This window comes from Mus musculus, chromosome 14 (assembly GCF_000001635.26).
Source record: "Mus musculus strain C57BL/6J chromosome 14, GRCm38.p6 C57BL/6J".
Taxonomy (NCBI): domain Eukaryota; kingdom Metazoa; phylum Chordata; class Mammalia; order Rodentia; family Muridae; genus Mus; species Mus musculus.
Genome location: NC_000080.6, coordinates 112,428,916 through 112,451,993, shown reverse-complemented (window position 1 = coordinate 112,451,993; position 23,078 = coordinate 112,428,916).

Here is a 23,078-nt window from a genome sequence, read left to right as displayed (position 1 = left end):
ACTTGTGTTTAAATAGTAACAATTGTCTCTCCTTTGATAGGCTGAGAATCAGAGAGTTGCTCTGGGGAAGGGATCTCCAGCAGCTTTAATCTGGTACAGAAAATCTGTAGGGTTCTTGGAGAGATGGTTGACCTTAGAAGACATCAGAGAATCACTGGGCCTGGTATCTTTGAAGGAATCAGCAGAAGCAGCAACAGGGCAATTTGACCCAAGGGCAAGAGAAATCTGAGAATGCTAAAGGCAATTAATTGTCTTAGCTTCCTTGTGTTGCACTCTCTGGACTACTACCCAAACATGCTGGACACGTTTGAGGTAGTTCCTTCCACATCAGTTATGACAATAAAGACAATTCCTCCATTGACAGATCCTACTCAGGAGATTCTAACATATAGTCCGTGGAAATTACAACCCACCATCACAGTGTTGAAACCCCAAAGGGTTGTATAGATACAGATGAATAATTCCTTTATTATCCACTGAAGCAGACAGTAGCTTTTTTAATATTTAAATATTTTGTACACTCCATATTTTATTCCCCTCCAACTGCTCCACATCCCACACCTCCTTCCCAACCCCTTGTCTCCACATGCATGACCCCATCCCCACCCAACCTGACCTCTAAATTCCCTGGGGCCTCCAGTCCCTTGAGGGTTAGGTGCATCATCTCTGAATGAATACAGATTCAGAAGTCCTCTATTTTATGTGTTGGGGGCCTCCAATCAGCTGGTGTATGCTGTCTGTTCGGTGGACCAGTGTTTGAGAGATCACAAGGGTCCAGATTAATTGAGATTGCTGGTTCTCCTACAGAATCGCCCTTCTCCTCAGCTTCTTTCAGCCTTCCCTAATTCAACAACAGGGGTCAAGTGATTCTGTCCATTGGTTGGGTGCAAATATCTGCTTCTGACTGTTTCAGATGCTTGTTGATCTTTCAGAGGGCAGTCATGATAGGTCCCTTTTTGTGAGTGCTCCATATCCTCAGTAGTAAAGGCTAAGCTCAAAACCTCAGGTGACAACACACGTTGGAGAGGTTGTGGAGAAAGTGGAACACCCCTCCATTGCTGGTGGGATTGCAAACTGGTACAACCACTCTCAAAATCAATGTGGAGGTTCCTCAGAAAATTTGTAATAGATCTACCTGAAAACCCAGCTATACCACTCTAGAGAATATACCTGAAAGTTGCCCCACCATGCCACAGAGGTACATGTTCTACTATGTTCATAGTGGCCTAATTTGTGATAGCCAAAAGCTGGAAACAACCTATATGTCCCATGACAGAAGAATGGATGCAGAAAATGTATATATATATATATATATATATATATATATATATATATATATATATATATTACATAATTTATATTTTCCCCAATTAAATTTCCAATGCTATCCCAAAAGTCCCACACACACACCCCCACTCCCCTACCCACCCATTCCCATTTTTTGGCCCTGGCGTTCCCCTGTACTTGGGCATATAAAATTTGCCTGTGAAAGAACCCAGATGCCCCTCAACAGAGGAATGGATACAAAAAAAATGTGGTACATTTACACAATGGAGTACTACTCAGCTATTAAAAAGAATGAATTTATAAAATTCCTAGGCAAATGGTTGGACCTGAGGGGCATCATCCTATGTGAGATAACGCAATCACAAAAGAACTCAAATGGTATGTACTCACTGATAAGTGGATATTAGCCCAGAAACTTAGTATAGCGAGATATAAGGTACAATTTGCCAAACACATGAAACTGAAGAAGAAGGAAGACCAAAGTGTGGACACTTTCCCCCTTCTTAGAATTGGAAACAACCACCCATGGAAGGAGTTACAGAAACAAAGTTTGGAGCTGAGACAAAAGGATGGACCATCTAGAGACTGCCATATCCAGGGATCCATCCCATAACTAGCCTCCAAAGGATGACAACATTACATACACTAGCAAGCGTTTGTTGCAAGAACTGTGATATAGCTGTCTCTTGTGAGACTAGGCCTAGCAAACACAGAAATGTGTTTCTTTTACCCAATGGAATACTACTCAGCTATTAAGAATAAAGACAACTTGAGTTGTGTAGGCAAATGGATGGAACTAGAAAATATCATACTGAGTGAGGTAACTCAGACCCAAAAGGATGTAGATGGTATGTACTCACTAATAAGTGAATATTAACCACACACACACACACACACACACACACACACACACACACACACAAAATACAGAGTACCCAAGATATAGCCCAGAGAACTCAAAAAGTTAAACAATCTGAGGTGCCCAAGTGAAAACACCTCAGTTCCACTTGGGAGCTAGAGGAAAGCAATCACATGTGAAGAGGGAAGGAGGGACCTGGAAGGGAAAGTGCACAGGCCTGTGGGAGTAGGGGGGGGAAGGGAACCAGATCTGGTATTATGTGAGGGAAAAGGACTGAAGCCCTAGAGCCAGCAGAAAAAAATGGAAACAGGCAACCTTGAGAAATAGGTTGGAGGGGGGGGGGACCCTCCAGAATGCACCAGAGACCTGTGAAGTGAGAGACTCTCAGGACTCAAAGGGAGGGACCTTAAATGAAATGCCTGACAGTAGAGAAAGGGAACTCATAGAGCCCACTTCCAGCAGGAAGACAGGACATCAAATGAGGGATGGGGTGGCCATCACACAGTCACATCTTTGACCCATAGTTGTTCCTGTCTGAACAAAGGCAGGGAAGGAAATGGAGAAGAGCTTGAGGAGGAGAAGGCCCAGAGACAGGCCCGAAGTGATCCAGTTCAAGGGGAGGCCCCAAGACACTATTACTGAGGCTATGGAGATAACAGCTTTTCATTAATTTTACTTAGGTAGATATAGGCTCTAATTATTCTTCAGTGTGAGTTCAGTATATCCCATATCCTATTTATTTACTTTAAGGCTAATTTTATTGTTTGCTTTTGCACAGCAGATTAACACATCAATTATGCATAGTATAAATATTTACTCTGTAATTTTTAAACACATGTATAAGTTGCATAATTTTTAATTGGTGTAAGTATAAATTTCCTGTTATATATCAATTCCCTAGACTAAAATTTTCAAAATTAATATTTTTTAAAGATTTATTTTTATTTATATGAGTACACAGTAGCTGTCTTCAGACACAACAGATGCTGGCTTCCGATTCCATTACACATGATTGTGAGCCACCATGTTGTTGCTGAAATTGAGTTCAGGACCACTGGAAGAGCAGTAAGTGCTCTTAACTGCTCAGCCATCTCTCCAGCCCTCAAAAATGTTTTGTGTCACTACTCTTATATTAAGGAATAAATCCATGTTTACACACACACACGAGTTTCACCCTAGCATGGAACAACATTCTTCTCAAACACATAAGAAAATGCAATGTCCAATAAAGTTAGCCATAGTCACCCTCATTAGAATTGTACTTCTAAATTTATGATAATTGGCACAAAAAGAAATGCACAAAGAAAAATCGAAAGCAACTCAGAGACAAATAAACAAACAACGAGGAAAGTATGGCATTTATAGAATTGTAAGAATAAAGGAAAATATTTAGGAGTGGTAAATATTCTCAAAAGTATTTTTAAATCATGTGGAACCATAATGATGAGAAAGTAAAACATATTATGATATAAACTGGATATTTATTAGTGAAAAAAAATTTCAGAATTACTATATTGTAAAGCATTCTTCGGTGTAACAGTGTCAACAATAAGTTTTTGCTATGAGGTATTGTTATACATTCACATAGGCAGGAATAAACCTGAAGTTTCCTGTGTATTGTTTTCCTCTGTTGAATTCTTTGACAAAATTATGTCACTGCAAGTTAGGTAATCTAATAAGTTTTTGACACCTAGAGTAAAGAAGTGAGTGGAATTTCATTCCCCCTCTACAGTTTACCTTAGAAGAATGGGGAGAGCACAACATGTATTGTAGGCAGATAGTTTTATGGAGATCTGAAGAAAGAATTCAGGGCTGCCCTATGCTAATTTGATCATGTATCATTGTGCATTATAACACAATGTTCCAGAGATAGCCTAAACCTACTATCTATCTATCTATCTATCTATCTATCTATCTATCTATCTATCTATTGTCTATCAATCATCTATCTACCACAAGTAAAGAAATTACAAATATAAATCAAATGTTTAGCTATTTGTTGTCACAGTTACAGTAATAAAGACATTAACTGTTTCAAAAAACTACAGACACATAAAATTAGTAAATTGGGGGCACTACATGAAAAAGAATACCAATTATATCCAAAAACACTCAAGTTACAAAGAAAACTAAATGGAAGCATTATGAGATATAGGAAAAACTAGAACAAATGTGATTTAAGCTTGTGTTCGGCAGTGGGAAGACAGTAACAGAAATGTTAGATGCGTGGGTAGAATTCAATGGATATACGAAGTACAGTGAAAACCAGTAGACATGAAGGATTTATGTTAAGAATGACAAGGTGTATAGGAGGCACAAAAGCTAATATTAATATGGAAAATTACAAAGAATTAAAGACATGTAAAACACTGATAGTTGAAAGGACTCCTACAGTTTCAAACAGATTCACTAAAATAAAATCCACACAAAGAATGGTGATACCATCAAAGAGTCATTTCAAAAGCAATGAAATTAATAGATTCTTGAAAAGGAAAAGGAAAGTCAAATTAAGATCAATGGTTAATGTTCAAGGGAATAAAAATTAGTATTTTCTATTGTATGAATAAAATCATTTGAATGCTGAATTTCTATCTCACCAAAAGGTTATTATAATTGCAGGTAAAGAATTTGTTTGCATTCCATCTGCTGGACCTCAGGGCTTCAGTTCTGATCCTCCCACTCAAAACCTGATCATACTCCCCTCTTCCCCTCCATGTCCCCTTTCTCACTGAGGTCTCTCCCTCCCTGCCCCTCATGTGATTGCTTTCTTCTCCCTCCCAAGTGGGAATGAGTCATCCTCACTTGGCCCCTTAATCTTGTTAACCTTCCGAGTTCTGTGGATTGTATCGGGGGTATTCTGTATTTATTTATTTATTTATTTATTTATTGGCTAATATCCACTTAATTGTGACTACATAACATGCATTTCCTTTTGGATCTGGGTTACCTCACTCAAGGTATTTTCTAGTTCCATCCATTTGCCTGCAAAACTCATGATGTCTTCATTCTTATTTGCTGAGTTGTATTCCATAATGTAAAAGAACCGCATTTTCTCTATTCATTCTTCTGTTGTGGCACATCAAGTGAAAATATTAAGAGGTTCATTGGGATACTTTTGGAAATACTAGCAATGAAATATTTTTCCATAAGGAGCCATATTTATATGAGAAATTTATATGAGAATTTTAAAGATATTAAAAGCCAGAATAAATATGTTTGTATACTATTGAAATGAAAAAAAATTAGTCAGGTATAATCATTACATTTATATATTAAAAAATAGAAATTCCTCTTGTGACATAGACGGCTGTTAGAAGGTTAATTCAGTAGTGAATATTGATAAAGCTATAAAGGATTATGATTGATATGGTGCACAATGGAAACCTTGTGCATAAGCAATCCAAATGTTAAGAAGTCTCATTAATTAAACACTGCATTTTCTTTTGCAGCAGTGACCTGCTTTACCATATCGACTGTAAATCCCCTCTATTGACAAAAGCATATTTTCAATAATCTAATGGAGAACCAGTCTTGTGATTTCCATTAGGAAGAATGAGCATCAGAAGCACATTGTCTTTGTTTTCCTGCCTCATTGATTGAGATGACTTTTGTAAAGGGTCTTAAATTATTCCCTAACATAACACTTAACATTTAGATAGCCGGGGAAACTGTCAGTTCTGTCCTTAAGCCTGTTTTCCTCTTTCATGTTTCCTAGGGTACTAGACAGAAGCTGGCATTCAGTATGCCTGATGAGAGACAAGCCACTTTCAAGGAATGCCAGAGAGATCAGATGAATGGAAGTTCCTAGTTTGACATTCATGGTGAAATGAACACTACGCTGAAGCAATAGAAATATCTAGACCACATAAAATGAGATATTTAATCAATGATGAGAGTCCTTCTTTAACGTAAATATGAAATATTCACAACCGTATTTATTTCCTTTCATTTAGAAGCCATCAGTAGGCAAAATTATACACACACACACACACACACACACACACACATATATATATATATATATATATATATATATATATATATATATATTCCTCTTTGGGATGAGATGGATTATGAATGTGATTTTAATTTACTTTTAATTTGATGAGTATATTAGTTATTTGTCTTGTTGCTGGGACAAACTATCCTGAATGAGACAAGTGGAGGAAAGAATTTATTTTACTTGACAGTTTGAAAATGCAGTCTAAAATTGTATGCGAGCCTGTCATCAGTATCTTAAGGTTGTTTCTTATGTTGCATACATACAAAGAAAAACAGATATAGATGACTGCCAGTGAGCTTGTTAGTTTTTATTCACTGAAGAATCCAAGGTTTTAGACTTTTGTTACATACAGATAAAATGTGTGTTCCTAATTCAGTGAACATATCTAAAGAATATCTCCAAGGCTCCCAGAGACACCTCTCTTATGTGAAACTTGATCGCCTTATTCTGACAGGTTTTTTTTTTTTCTTTTTTCTCTTTCTTAACACTTGTATTTCCCTCTTTCAAAACTATCTTTTACCACCAATTCTTCTTAAATTCATTATCCCTTCTTTAATGATTATTGCTATCCCAGTCCCTCCATTGGAAGTCTTGTCTTGCTACAAGAGAGAGTATTTCCACATTCTCCATTGCCTGGAGTCTTAGCTAAGGTCACCCTCATAGATTGTTAGGAGTCTCCATTGTACTAGAGATGCTCTCCCAATTGTCTCTCGTTTTCTCAACCAATGTGCTCTCTCTCCATCTTCCCCTCAACTTATCCACTTTAGTCCTATCCCCACCTCATCCCCCAACCAGTTCCCTCCCTCCATCAACCCTCAATGTCAATCTATTTCTACTTTTCATTGAGATTTAAGAACACCCCCCCACACACACACACACACCTTGGCTTCTCCTTGTTACTTAGGTTCCACCCAGCCACAAAAACCTTAAACCTACAGTTTGTTCTACCTAGAAGATGTGAAGGGGTATAAGATGGATCAAAATTTGAGTGAAGGTCCAATCAATGACTGTCTCAGCTTTAGACCGATGACAAAAGAGGAAGACTACCTCTTGCATTATTAGTGATACTTTGCTATACTTACAGACAAGAGCCTAGCATGATTGTCATCAGAGAGGCTTCAACCACCCAGCAACTGATGGAAATTGATGCAGAGACCTGTGCACAAACATTAAATAGAGCTTGGAAGTGGGTGAGTGAGTAGGAAGAAGGATGGGAAGAGCTGGAGGGCTCAAGGACACCACAAGAAAATCTACAGAGTTAACTTACTTGGATGTATAAGAACTCATAGAGACTGAAGTGCCAACCAGAGAGCATACATAGGACAGACCTATGCATTCTGCATATATGTAAAAATTGTATAGCTGGATCTTTATATGGGACTCCTAAGGCTAGAGCAGGAGGTGTCTCTGATTACATTGCCTGTCTTTAAATGACTTTCCTCTTGTCTAGCTTTACCTTGTCTAGCTTCAATAAAAGATTCTCCTAGTCTTACTGGACATTGATATGCGAAGACATGTTGATATTCATGGGAGGCCTACTGGTTTCTGAAGAAAAGCAGAGAAGTGTTGGATAGTGGGTGTGGAAGGTAAAAGAGAGGTACTGGGAGGAGAGGATGGATAGGGAAGATGCCATTGAGTTACAAAGTAAATAAAGAATGTAATAGAAATGATCACTGATTTTCTCTTTGTAACTACTTATCATCTCTAGCCCTTCATCTATGGTTAGGGCCATGCAAAATTTCCCTTGATTTACCAGATTGGTTCCAGCTTGATTCTGCTAAATACTGTGACCAAGGCTAGTGTTGTTTTCAGGAACATGGAACTAGATCTTATATTCCAATCCAGGACGGCAATCAAAAACAATATTGACAGCAATACTGTTTTTTTTTTTTTTTGGGGGGAGTCTCATATTTTTCTCACCAATTCCAGGGAGGTGTATCATGCCAGGCAAGGAAGAGTGTTAGACAGTACATAGCATTTGTGAGGAACACCATTATTTCATTAGTTAACCCCATTTAAAACAAAAAGACAGACAGACAGACAGACAGATAGATAGATAGATAGATAGATAGATATAGATATATATAGATTAGATAGAGATAGAGATAGAGATAGAGATAGAGATAGAGATAGAGATAGAGATAGAGATAAATAGAAAGATAGATAGATAGATAGATCCCTCCTTGGAGTATAACTCATAAACATATATCTTTATTATATTTATGAGTTCTTATTATCATATACTTTAAGAAGTCTTACAACTACATATCTTTATTGTTTTTCTTTCACAAATTTCTACCATATTCATAACTACTTCCTCAATCACCATTTTGTTGTCAGTCCTCTACCTTCCCAAATCAAAACCCTGAATACACCAGGCTCCCATTGTTTAAAAATTATTAAATCAGTTTTTGAATGTTCACTTCTTTCTTTCAGGTGTACTATTGTTTTTTATATTTTTATTTAGAATAGTTTTGTATAGTTAAACAAATATTTAACATTTTCATTGTTCTTAATATGTTTGAGTATGCCTTTTCTTTCTCTTCCACAAGTATAGGTTGAACTCTGCATCAAACCTGTAGTAGCATGAGGAGAAAAACTGTATTAGTGTCTTCACAGACAGGTTAATGATGCTTCCATTACATGAGCTCTCAACGAGACACCTATAGTTGAGTCTGACAGTAGTCCTATGTGACTGCTGCATTTGCAAGCTGGACTATGGTTTACAAGGACTCCAAGTTGTGATAAATATAGTTCTTTGGAATGTTCTCTACTGTGTTTTATTACAGGCAAAATAGTGTACAGCGTTTTATGTGCAATTTAAATCCTATATATATATATATATATATATATATATATATGTGTGTGTGTGTGTGTGTGTGTGTGTGTGTGTATGTGTGTGTGTGTGTGTGTGTGTGTGTGTGTGTGTATATACATATGTTACTTAGAAAGTAAAGTATCACTTATTGGTCTGTGTAAACATGGGGGCACCATGTGGTGTCTATGTGTTGGTATGCATGTTGCCGTCCACATGTGGGAATCAGAGTACAGAATTGTTCAGTTTATTTTCCATTTTTTTCCATTAAATGTATTTAGGAAATCAAAACCAAGTCATTCAATATGTACAGCAAGGTCTTTTACCTACAGCCTTATTTCACCAGTGTGTGTGTGATTCCTTTATTTTTATCCTCTGTGTATAATTTTCACCTGTGTGCAGGTAAAAACAACCCATGAATGTATGGTTCTTTAGGACACCAGCTAAGAGCATTGACTTCCCTGTAACTTCCAAAATAATCAGTTGGAAGCAAGCTGCTCAGTGGGTGTTGACACAGTGGGAGTCCTTTGCAAGAGATAGCCACTGTGCCATCTCTCCTGTTGAAACACTTCTTCTCAGTTAAAAGGCACTCTTCTGACACCTCTTCATATATTATGTCTTCAATAACTGAATAAAAAAATCTGTAATGTAATTGAAGAGTATTTTTCTTTCCTTATGAATTCTGCCCTCACACACTGAAATGGCTTTGCACAACTTTGATTCGGTGCCTTATATATACATCAAACTAAAGGAATGCAGACCCCATGCTTCTCTTGCAGACCAGGACAACCTTCAGCTTTCTCCATTTGTTCTTCTGTTTCTCACAGAATAATTGATGTTAAGTGTCTCTTCCACTTATAATCTCTACCTTCTCCTTCCTTTCTTTCTTTCCTCCTTTCTTTCTTTCCTCCTTTCTTTCTTTCCTCCTTTCTTTCTTTCTTTCTTTCTTTCTTTCTTTCTTTCTTCCTTCCTTCCTTCCTTTCTTTCTTTCTTTCTTTCTTTCTTTCTTTCTTTCTTTCTTCTTCCCTTAAATTATATTTTGTCTTAGTGTTATATACTAGGGATATCTCAATATTATTTATATTCTTTGTACTACTTGATTATTTCTTGTAACACTATCTACATATGAATGATAATCATCACTAATTTATAGTGAAGTGACTTCTATTGTCTATTTCTTAAAACTCTGTTCTCAGCCATCAATGGGAGTTGAGGCCCTTGATCTTGTGAAGGTTCTATGCCCTAGAATAGGGAAATGCCAGAGACAGGAAAAAGGAGTGGGTGTGTTAGGGAGGAAGGGGACAGGGAGGGGATAGGGGATTTTCAGAGAGGAAACTAGGAAAGGGGATAACATTTGAAATGAAAATAAAGAAAATATCTAAGTAAAAAAAAAAAAAAACCCTCGGCTATCTACCAAATTATTTTAAATTGAATCTGAATATGGTAAAATGTATATGAAAACTTGTTATTCTTAATAAAATTTGGAGTTTGAGAAATGTTTTCATTTGTTTGCTAAAACATATTTTACTATGTTATATATCATAATTTAAAATATAAAATGTAATATGGAGCCTCAACATCATGGTTATTCTGTGGGTGCTCAGTAATAATAAAAGAACAGTTTTTGTTTCATGATTATATTTGTTATAAAGGAGTTTACTCATTACTGTTTTATATAAACTTATCATATATTTATTGACAGATATGTTCTGAAAAATAACAGTTTGAAAGGATAGTTATATATGTTCAATTTAGCCCAAGACAGTATTTTCCAAAGCACTTAACAAAGGGTAAATATATTCCAGCTTGATGTTTTCAGAGCTGAGGGAAGATTTGAATCTAGCAATGTAAATCACAGTTTTACAACTATATTATAAACATTTGAGTTATCTGAAAAAGTAGTTAGTTTTTTAAAACATATAGAAAGATAGTGACTTAATTTGCTCATTTTAAAATAAATAATAATCCACAAAACACTTTGCTGATATAGTTTATGCTGCCTATTTCTTTCTTGCCAAAAGCAATCTATAGAGTAAATGTAATCCTCATCAAAATTCCAACTCAATTCTTCACAGACTTAGAAAGAGCAATTTGCAAATTCATTTGGAATAACAAAAACAAAAAACAAAAAACAAAAAAACAGGGTAGCAAAAAATCTTCTCAACAATAAAAGAACAACTGGTGGAATCACCATCCCTGGCATCAAGCTGTACTACAGCGCAATAGTGATAAAAACTGCATGGTATTGGTACTAAACAGGCAGGTAGATCAATGGAACAGAATTGATGACTAGAAATGAATCCACCCAACTATGGTCACTTGATCTTTGACAAAGGAGCTAAAAACATCCAGTGGAAAAAGGACAAATTTTCAAGAAATGGTGATGGCTCAACTGAAGGTCAGGATGTAGAATAATTCACATCAATCCACTCTTATCTCCTTATAAAACCAGACACACTGAAACTAAGAGAAGAGAAAGTGGGTAATAGCCTAGAAAATATGGGCTCAGGGGAAATTATCCTGAACAGAACACCAATGGCTTATGCTCTAAGATCAACAACAGACAAATAGGACCTCATATAATTACAAAGCTTCTATAAGGCAAAGGACACTGTCAATAGGACAAACCGGCAACCAATAGATTGGAAAAAGACCTTTAACAATCCTACACCTGGTAGAGGGCTAATATTCAATATATAAAAAGAGCTCAAGAAGATAGACTCCAGAGAACCAAATAACCCTATTAAAAATGGAGTACAGAGCTAAACAAAGCATTCTCAACTAAGGAATACCAAATGGTCGAGAAGCACCTAAAAAAATGTTCAACATCCTTTGTCATCGGGGAAATGCAAATCAAAACAACCTTGTGATTCCCCTTCACACCAGTCAGAATGGCTAAGGTCAAAAACACAGGTAACAGCAGATGCTGACAGGGATGTGGAGAATGAGGGGCACTCCTCCACTGTAGGTAGGATTACAAGCTCGTACAACCACTCTGGAAATCAGTCTGGTGATTCCTCAGAAAATTAGACACTGGACTACCTGAGAAACCAGCTATACTAATCCTGGGCATATACCCAAAAGTTATTTCCAACATATAACAAGGACACATGCTCCACAATGTTAATATTTTCCTATTAATAATAGCCAGAAGCTAGAAAAAACACAGATGTCCCCCAAAGGGGGAATGGATGTAGAAAATGGAGTACTACTCAACTATTAAAAACAATGAATTCATGAAATTCTTATGCAAATGATAAAATTAGAAAATATCTTCCTGAGTGAGGTAACACAGTCACAAAAGAGAAGTTTGAACAAGCATAGCAAGCTTAAAAAGGAAAAATATAAAATATATGGTTCGAGTATTAAAGGGGTACCAGGAAATGAAATGGAGCAAAATCCTGTGTTCTAGGGGGTAACAGATTAAGGGAGTGGGATCTTAAGGCAAGATCCTACCCAGCTAAACTTAGATCCAGGCATGGTGGTACACAACTTTAATCCCAAAGACAGGTATGCTAATCTCTGTGTTCAAGGTCAATCTACAGAGTAAGATCCAGAATAGCCAAGCTTAGACAGTGAAGGATTTGGAAAAAAGAAAGCCAGTGACAACATAATAGTACAAGGGGTTCTAGTTCCTGAAAGCAATAGAACTTAGCAGCTTCAGTCATGTTTATCTGGTTCTACAGTTAAGAATGGAAGAAACTACTCGGACAATTGATGCTTATTAGTTGGAGCTAAGAAATTAGCAATGATTAAGAAGAGACCAGCATCACTGAGGGGAAATCTTCTGGGAAGTGTTTTCTGAGAGCACAAAGAAGCTGTGTTCCAGAAATAGTCAAGGTTGTACTTTGTGCTGCAGCTGGACTTGGTAATGTGTAAGAGTCACCCAGGTGATACTGGTTTTAAAGGCATGAAGGTGTCATGAAGAACAGCTGAGTCTTGGCACTGTGAGAGGTCATGGAAGGCCATTGGAGAAGGTGAAGCCTCAGCTGTAGTTGATGGCCCAGGACTGAAGAGGTCATACAAAGGATTTGAGGCTTGGCACCAATAAGAGAGCCTAGGAGAGGTTATAGGTGAAGCCTAGTTTGAGTGGAACACCCAGTGTATTGGAGATGTCAGTACCATGGGATGATCACCAAGAACAGCAGCTGTAGTAGAATGGATCAACCTGAGCTTAGAATGCTACAGAGTGCAGAGCTGGAGAAGTGATGCCAGCCCTTAGAAGAAGCCTAAAAATCAAGTGGAATCCCAGACACTGAAACAAGAAGCTTTAACATTGAAATTGCCTTTGAGACCCAAAGATGTTAAAGATGCCAGAACCATGGGATACATGCTGAGCAAAGCTGCTAAAGGAGTGGAACCAGCCCAGGAGAAAGCAGTTTGTTGCAGTCAACAAAGATGAAAAAGGAGTGGAAATCTGAAGACCGCTTTGACATCAGCCATGGAGATGCAGAGTTTGGAGTTTGCCTAGCTGGTTTCCTGTCTTTCTTTGGGAATTACAGTTAAGTGATTGGATGAATCTCAAAAGAGACCTTGAACTTTGGACTTTTAACATTTTTTTATATAGTATTTTTTTAATTAGGTATTTTCTTCATTTACGTTTCAAATGCTATCCCAAAAGTCCTCTTTACCCTCTCCCCCACTCCCCTACTCACCCACTCCCACTTCTTGGCCCTGGCATTCCCCCTGTACTGAGGCATATAAAGTTTGCAAGACCATGGGGCCTCTCTTCCCAATGATGGCTGACTAGGCCATCTTCTCATACATATGCAGCTAGAGACACAAGCTCTGGGGGTACTGGTTAGTTCATATTGTTGTTCCACCTGTAGGGTTGCAGATCCCTTTAGCTCCTTGGGTACTTTCTCTAGCTCCTCCATTGGGGGCCCTGTGTTCCATCCAATAGCTGATTGTGAGCATCCACTTCTGTGTTTGCCAGGCATTGGCATAGCCTCACAAGAGATAGCTATATCAGGGTCCTTTCAGCAAAATCTTGCTGGTGTATGCAATGGTGTCAGTGTTTGGAGGCTGATTATGGGATGGATCCCCGGGTATGGCAGTCTCTAAATGGTCCATCCTTTCGTCTCAGCTCTAAACTTTGTCTCTGTAACTCCTTCCATGAGTGTTTTGTTTCCAATTCTAAGAAGGGGAAAAAAGGGGGGGGGGACGGGCAAAGTGTCCACACTTTGATCTTCGTTCTTCTTGAGTTTCATGTGTTTTGCAAATTGTATCTTGTATCTTGGGTATTCTAAGTTTCTGGGCTAATATCCACTTATCAGTGAGTATATACCATGTGACTTTTAACATTTTTGAGACTGCTATAGACTATGAGGACTTTAAAAGTTGGACTAAATACATTTTGCATTATGCTATGCACCCCTCTCCCCCCATAGTCTCATTTGTTTAAACAAGTCTATGTGGGCCAGGGAGTGGAATGTGATAGTTTGTATATTCTTGGACCAGGGAGTGGCACCATTTGGAGTGGTGGCCCTGTTGGAATAGATGTGACCTGGTTGGAGTAGGTGTGTCACTGTGGGTGCGGGCATAATACTCTCACCTTAGGTACCTGGAAGTCAGTCTTCCACTAGCAACCTTTGCATGAAGATGTAGAACTCTCAGCTCTGCCTGTGCCATGACAGCCTGGATGCTGCCATGCTCCCACCTTGATGATAATGGACTGAACCTCTGAACCTGTAAGACAGCCCCAATTAAATTTCCTTTTTTTTATTAGACTTGCCTTGGTCATGGTGCCTGTTCACAGCAGTAAAACTCTAAGACAAATACCCAACATACAGTTCACAGACCAAATGAAGCTCAAGAAGGAACACTAAAATGTGGATGCTTCAGTCCTTCTTAGAATGGGGAACAGAATACTCATGAGAGGAGTTACAGAGACAAAGTGTGGAGCAGAGACGGAAGGAAAGGCCATACAGAGACTGCCTCACCTCGGGATACATGCCATATACAGCCAACAAACCCAGACACTATTGCAGATGTCAAGAAGTGCTCTCTGACAGGGGCCTGATATAGCTGATGCCTGAGAGGCTCTGCCACAGCCTGACAAATACAAAAGCTGATGCTAAAGCTAACCATTGGACTGCGTACAGGGTTCCCAGTGGAGGAATTGGAGAAAGGATTGAAGAAGCTGAAAGTGTTTGCAACCTCATAGGAAGAACAACAATATCAACTAACCAGACCCCTGTCCTCAGACTCCCAGGGATTAAACCAGCAACAAAAGTGTATACATGGAGGTACCCATGGCTCCTGCTGCATATGTAGTAGAGGATGGCCATGTTGGGCATCAATGGGAGGAGAGGTCCTTTGTCCTGGGAAAGCTGGATGTCCCAGTGCAGGGGAATGCCCAGGTGAGCAGGAATGTTAGGGGGTTGGAGAAGTCTTCATAGAAGCATGAAGGTTGAGAATGGAATAGGGGATTTCTGGAGTGGAAATTGGAAAAAAGGAATAACATTTGAAATGTAAGTAAATAAAATATCCAATAAACATTAGGAAAAAAAAAAGAAAATATAACAACAACAACAAAAAACCCTTTCATTTTCTTCTTCTAAAAGTATCTGTAGGTATATGTAATCCAATAAAGGAAAAGGCAATTATAAAGAGAATACTATATAAAAAAAGGAAACAATAACTGAATCTTCCACAGTTCATTTGAGTTTGGAGCCTCAACAGTGCTATATCACTGACTTGTCAAAGATTTATAGCGGTTGAGGATTAAAATTTAATTTATTTTGGTTTAAGCACAGGGTTGCAATGACTGACACATTTGTTAACTCTTCTTGAAAATAGAAAACAACAAAACAGCATTTGATAAGAAAGACAATATTTTGGAAGTCAGAATATAGAACCCTTCATTCCTTGGTTAATGAAAAACAAGTCAATTTTTTCAAGAATATCACATATTACAGTTCTAAATTTTATCATTTGTGTTTTAAAAATATTTATTTATGTACGTAGAATTCATTGTTGTGAAATAATTACAAAATTATAAACAAATAAGTACTTAAGAATTCTTAGAGCTCCGGGGAATTTCACAAGCTATAGAACACAGTCTCTGAAGAAGCAGTCTTGAACTGGAAGCATTACTGCCAACTGCTAACACTATGCTTTACTGGGATTAGTGGACATTATTCAGTTGGAATTTTCTAGAATACTTCTATGCATGAAGAGAAATAAGAGATATGGAGAGAACATAATATTATGTCCATATAAAAACCATAGGCTTCATTAGATTTTCAGCATATAAGATTAAATCAAAACAAATTTAGTAGTCATACACACAAAAATCTACTGTCAGGTACTGACTATAAATACCTTGGAAGTACATATATGCATTAAACCACATATGATTGAGAATACAGTATCTGAATGTTGAGAGAAACTGATATTCCATGTCTTTTCCAACTTATTGTATTCTCTTTTAATTTAAATCTTTAAGTTATTCCTACTTCATGGATCACGTTAGATTTTATATCAGAGTGTTCATTTGTTCTTTGAGTATTTGTAAATATTTATTATAACTATTTCCAACTCCTCCTGCATCCTTTTCCCCAACATGTTTTTTCCCAACATCACCGAGTCCAATTAGTGATGCTGATAGGCACGTGGGTTTCTAAAACTCTGTTAGACCATGTACTAACTATCAGGACACACATATCCAGAGGAAAGTGAGCTAGGAGCTATCATTTGCAAACAGTGCATCAACAAGGAGTTTGGCATAAGTACAGCTATGTACAGGTAAAATCAACTGCTGTGAGTTCATGCGTACACTGGCCCTACAATTTCCAGAAGACACTGATTCACCTAAGCCCCCTTTCTTATGACTCTTATAAACTTTCCAGTATCTCTGTTGTGATATTCTCTTAGCCTTAGTGATGAAGATGTATCATATAGATGACTCTTTAGGGCTAAGCCCTACACAGTCCCTACACTTCTCTTTAAGTAGTTGGGGTTCTCTTTATTAACTGTTTTCATGTATAAAGGCTTCTCTGAGTACTTTATTGAGTACTAAAAGCTGTGCTAATCTACAAATACAGAGATACTCATTCAAAAGGCAGTATCAAGCTGTGTGACCCCAGAAAAACCATACTACTAGACTCTTCTCCATGGATTATGACTTTCTAGCCAAGAGTTCCTAGCTCAGTTTATAATATCAGGCATAAGTGTCCGGCAGTAGAGCAAATCTTAAGTCCTATTAAAATACACTGGTCGTTATCATCAGGTTTTGCACATGCAACCATTGCACCAAATGAGCCTCCTTTTACCAGTCCAATCACTCAATAATGATTCAACGGTGTTTACAGAGGACTTGTGTTGTATCTTCTGTCCCAGAAGCATGCATAGCCACTTCTAGTTAAAAATTATGCTTCCTTGGTACAGTGGTGGTTATTGGTTCTCCTATAAGATCCATGACTTTACTAGCCTGGGAAGTTGACTAGGCTTCTAGTACCAAAAATGATTTCCTTCATGTTCAGTGGATATTATGTGTAATTAGAAAATTGTTGATTACATCCAAGATAAGCATGCGACTACTACAACATAAGGATTACTGTGAAATGCTGGCCATTTTGGTTAAGAGGTTTCATATCTGAGTAGAACTATACATTTGATTAAACAAATCCCTTGTTGGACTACAAGGAAACATCAGAATTGTATAAGATATTCAAAGTTACAGAGAAATGATGTTTTGGAGACAAACACCTCCATTCTATCAGATTCATATGAAAAATTTACAAATAAAAAGTAAATTCAATTTACAAAGAAAATCTTGACTCATCATTAAGAATATTAAAATTCATGCCAATAGGATCAATTTCTTGAGATGACTTTATTGATAATTTTCATACGTAATTCTCTTTCATTTGTTTAAAACTGTTCTATTTATCTTTACGTATATCTTTGTACTGCATTCTATTCCCTGAAAACCTTACCTCTTTTAACTTGTTCCCAGCTACATATCTAAATACTACCCTTAAAAGAATGCTTTAACACTTGTGTGTCCTTGTTTTGTGTATGTTTTACTTTACCACAGGATCCATATGTAGCTCATAGGTTTGTAGAGGAGGAACAAGCATCTGTGCTTCTCCTTATTCTACGGCAGACTCCTCAAAAATCCATGAAAAATTTATAATTAAAGAGTCACAGTTTTGTCTACATTTAACTGTGGAGCACACTCCTCTTTTGTTGTTGCTGTTTTCTTCTCTTTTCTGTTTTTATGCATATATATTTATATATTTCTCTTAGTTGTCCAGATTAAACAATTAGTTAACTGTACATCTTTTGAAAGAGAAGTTATATGCCTTCACATCAGTATTGCTACATTCTCAGGGGAAAAAGTGACTGACATTGTTGATACATTAGATGAATTCCAACATTCACCATTCATTATAGAAGCATTTCAAAATATCAGCTGACATGAGCGTTTGATATCCGTATCTATTATCTTGCTTGTTTGTTTTAGCCCACTGTCTTTTCATTGCTAAAATATTTTTCATCGAATTCCATAGTCTGTTCATCATATGAAATATTTTTCTATTGGACATAATTTAGCAGCTCCACATTGTGTGAGCACAAATAATTTAATGTTTTGGGCTGTACCACTGTATTATTTCAGTATGCAATTTGGGGGGTATATTTCTTTGGGAATTTGTTATCATTAGTATCTCTAAAACTCTGATAATAAATTAAATTGTATCTAAGATATAAGTTGAGAAGATCCTCTTGTGACATATAAAATCTTAATTTATAAATTTATAGGCTGAAACACATGACAGCCAAAAAAAACTTATTCCAAATTGTAATATATTGAATTGAATATTTGATTGAAAATAAATGATTTCCAAATTCTTTCCTACATTTGAATCTTAAAAGAGTACAAATTTTTAAAACAAAGTGTTTTACAAAGAAAAAACAATGTCCTGACAGCAGCAGCGGTCGCCATCTTGGTCCGGGACCCGCCGAACTTAGGAAATTAGTCTGAACAGGTGAGAGGGTGCGCCAGAGAACCTGACAGCTTCTGGAACAGGCGGAAGCACAGAGGCGCTGAGGCAGCACCCTGTGTGGGCCGGGGACAGCCGGCCACCTTCCGGACCGGAGGACAGGTGCCCGCCCGGCTGGGGAGGCGACCTAAGCCACAGCAGCAGCGGTCGCCATCTTGGTCCGGGACCCGCCGAACTTAGGAAATTAGTCTGAACAGGTGAGAGGGTGCGCCAGAGAACCTGACAGCCTCTGGAACAGGCGGAAGCACAGAGGGGCTGAGGCAGCACCCTGTGTGGGCCGGGGACAGCCGGCCACCTTCCGGACCAGAGGACAGGTGCCCGCCCGGCTGGGGAGGCGACCTAAGCCACAGCAGCAGCGGTCGCCATCTTGGTCCGGGACCTGCTGAACTTAGGAAATTAGTCTGAACAGGTGAGAGGGTGCGCCAGAGAACCTGACAGCCTCTGGAACAGGCAGAAGCACAGAGGGGCTGAGGCAGCACCCTGTGTGGGCCGGGGACAGCCGGCCACCTTCCGGAACGGAGGACAGGTGCCCGCCCGGCTGGGGAGGCGACCTAAGCCACAGCAGCAGCGGTCGCCATCTTGGTCCCGGGACTCCAAGGAACTTAGGAATTTAGTCTGCTTAGGTGAGAGTCTGTACCACCTGGGAACTGCCAAAGCAACACACTGTCTGAGAAAGGTCCTGTTTTGGGCCTTCTTCTTCGGCCAGGAGGAGGTCCAAATACAAGATATCTGCGCACCTTCCCTGTAAGAGAGCTTGCCAGCAGAGAGTGCTCTGAGCACTGAAACTCAGAGGAGAGAATCTGTCTCCCAGGTCTGCTGATAGACGGTAACAGAATCACCAGAAGAACAATCTATAAACAGAGTCAACTATAACTACTAACTCCAGAGATTACCAGATGGCGAAAGGTAAACGGAGGAATCTTACTAACAGGAACCAAGACCACTCACCATCACCAGAACCCAGCACACCCACTTCGCCCAGTCCAGGGAACCCCAACACACCTGAGAACCTAGACCTAGATTTAAAAGCATATCTCATGATGATGGTAGAGGACATCAAGAAGGACTTTAATAAATCACTTAAAGAAATACAGGAGAACACTGCTAAAGAGTTACAAGTCCTTAAAGAAAAACAGGAAAACACAATCAAACAGGTAGAAGTCCTTACAGAAAAAGAGGAAAAAACATACAAACAGGTGATGGAAATGAACAAAACCATACTAGACCTAAAAAGGGAAGTAGACACAATAAAGAAAACTCAAAGCGAGGCAACACTAGAGATAGAAACCCTAGGAAAGAAATCTGGAACCATAGATTTGAGCATCAGCAACAGAATACAAGAGATGGAAGAGAGAATCTCAGGTGCAGAAGATTCCATAGAGAACATCGGCACAACAATCAAAGAAAATGGAAAATGCAAAAAGATCCTAACTCAAAATATCCAGGAAATCCAGGACACAATAAGAAGACCAAACGTACGGATAATAGGAGTGGATGAGAATGAAGATTTTCAACTCAAAGGTCCAGCAAACATCTTCAACAAAATTATTGAAGAAAACTTCCCAAATCTAAAGAATGAGATGCATATGAACATACAAGAAGCCTACAGAACTCCAAATAGACTGGACCAGAAAAGAAATTCCTCCCGACACATAATAATCAGAACATCAAATGCACTAAATAAAGATAGAATACTAAAAGCAGTAAGGGAAAAAGGTCAAGTAACATATAAAGGCAAGCCTATCAGAATTACACCAGATTTTTCACCAGAGACTATGAAAGCCAGAAGAGCCTGGACAGATGTTATACAGACACTAAGAGAACACAAACTGCAGCCCAGGCTACTATACCCAGCCAAACTCTCAATTATCATAGAGGGAGAAACCAAAGTATTCCACGACAAAACCAAATTCACGCATTATCTCTCCACGAATCCAGCCCTTCAAAGGATAATAACAGAAAAAAACCAATACAAGAACGGGAACAATGCCCTAGAAAAAACAAGAAGGTAATCCCTCAACAAACCTAAAAGAAGACAGCCACAAGAACAGAATGCCACCTTTAACAACTAAAATAACAGGAAGCAACAATTACTTTTCCTTAATATCTCTTAACATCAATGGTCTCAACTCGCCAATAAAAAGACATAGACTAACAAACTGGCTACACAAACAAGACCCAACATTTTGCTGCTTACAGGAAACTCATCTCAGAGAAAAAGATAGACACTACCTCAGAATGAAAGGCTGGAAAACAATTTTCCAAGCAAATGGTATGAAGAAACAAGCAGGAGTAGCCATCCTAATATCTGATAAGATTGACTTCCAACCCAAAGTCATCAAAAAAGACAAGGAGGGACACTTCATTCTCATCAAAGGTAAAATCCTCCAAGAGGAACTCTCAATTCTGAATATCTATGCTCCAAATACAAGAGCAGCCACATTCACTAAAGAAACTTTAGTAAAGCTCAAAGCACACATTGCGCCTCACACAATAATAGTGGGAGACTTCAACACACCACTTTCACCAATGGACAGATCATGGAAACAGAAACTAAACAGGGACACACTGAAACTAACAGAAGTGATGAAACAAATGGATCTGACAGATATCTACAGAACATTTTACCCTAAAACAAAAGGATATACCTTCTTTTCAGCACCTCATGGTACCTTCTCCAAAATTGACCACATAATAGGTCACAAATCAGGCCTCAACAGATTCAAAAATATTGAAATTGTCCCATGTATCCTATCAGATCACCATGCACTAAGGCTGATCTTCAATAACAAAATAAATAACAGAAAGCCAACATTCACATGGAAACTGAACAACACTCTTCTCAATGATACCTTGGTCAAGGAAGGAATAAAGAAAGAAATTAAAGACTTTTTAGAGTTTAATGAAAATGAAGCCACAACGTACCCAAACCTTTGGGACACAATGAAAGCATTTCTAAGAGGGAAACTCATAGCTATGAGTGCCTTCAAGAAAAAACGGGAGAGAGCACATACTAGCAGCTTGACAACACATCTAAAAGCTCTAGAAAAAAAGGAAGCAAATTCACCCAAGAGGAGTAGACGGCAGGAAATAATCAAACTCAGGGGTGAAATCAACCAAGTGGAAACAAGAAGAACTATTCAAAGAATTAACCAAACGAGGAGTTGGTTCTTTGAGAAAATCAACAAGATAGATAAACCCTTAGCTAGACTCACTAAAGGGCACAGGGACAAAATCCTAATTAACAAAATCAGAAATGAAAAGGGAGACATAACAACAGATCCTGAAGAAATCCAAAACACCATCAGATCCTTCTACAAAAGGCTATACTCAACAAAACTGGAAAACCTGGACGAAATGGACAAATTTCTGGACAGATACCAGGTACCAAAGTTGAATCAGGATCAAGTTGACCTTCTAAACAGTCCCATATCCCCTAAAGAAATAGAAGCAGTTATTAATAGTCTCCCAGCCAAAAAAAGCCCAGGACCAGACGGGTTTAGTGCAGAGTTCTATCAGACCTTCAAAGAAGATCTAACTCCAGTTCTGCACAAACTTTTTCACAAGATAGAAGTAGAAGGTATTCTACCCAACTCATTTTATGAAGCCACTATTACTCTGATACCTAAACCACAGAAAGATCCAACAAAGATAGAGAACTTCAGACCAATTTCTCTTATGAACATCGATGCAAAAATCCTTAATAAAATTCTCGCTAACCGAATCCAAGAACACATTAAAGCAATCATCCATCCTGACCAAGTAGGTTTTATTCCAGGGATGCAGGGATGGTTTAATATACGAAAATCCATCAATGTAATCCATTATATAAACAAACTCAAAGACAAAAACCACATGATCATCTCGTTAGATGCAGAAAAAGCATTTGACAAGATCCAACACCCATTTATGATAAAAGTTCTGGAAAGATCAGGAATTCAAGGCCAATACCTAAACATGATAAAAGCAATCTACAGCAAACCAGTAGCCAACATCAAAGTAAATGGAGAGAAGCTGGAAGCAATCCCACTAAAATCAGGGACTAGACAAGGCTGCCCACTTTCTCCCTACCTTTTCAACATAGTACTTGAAGTATTAGCCAGA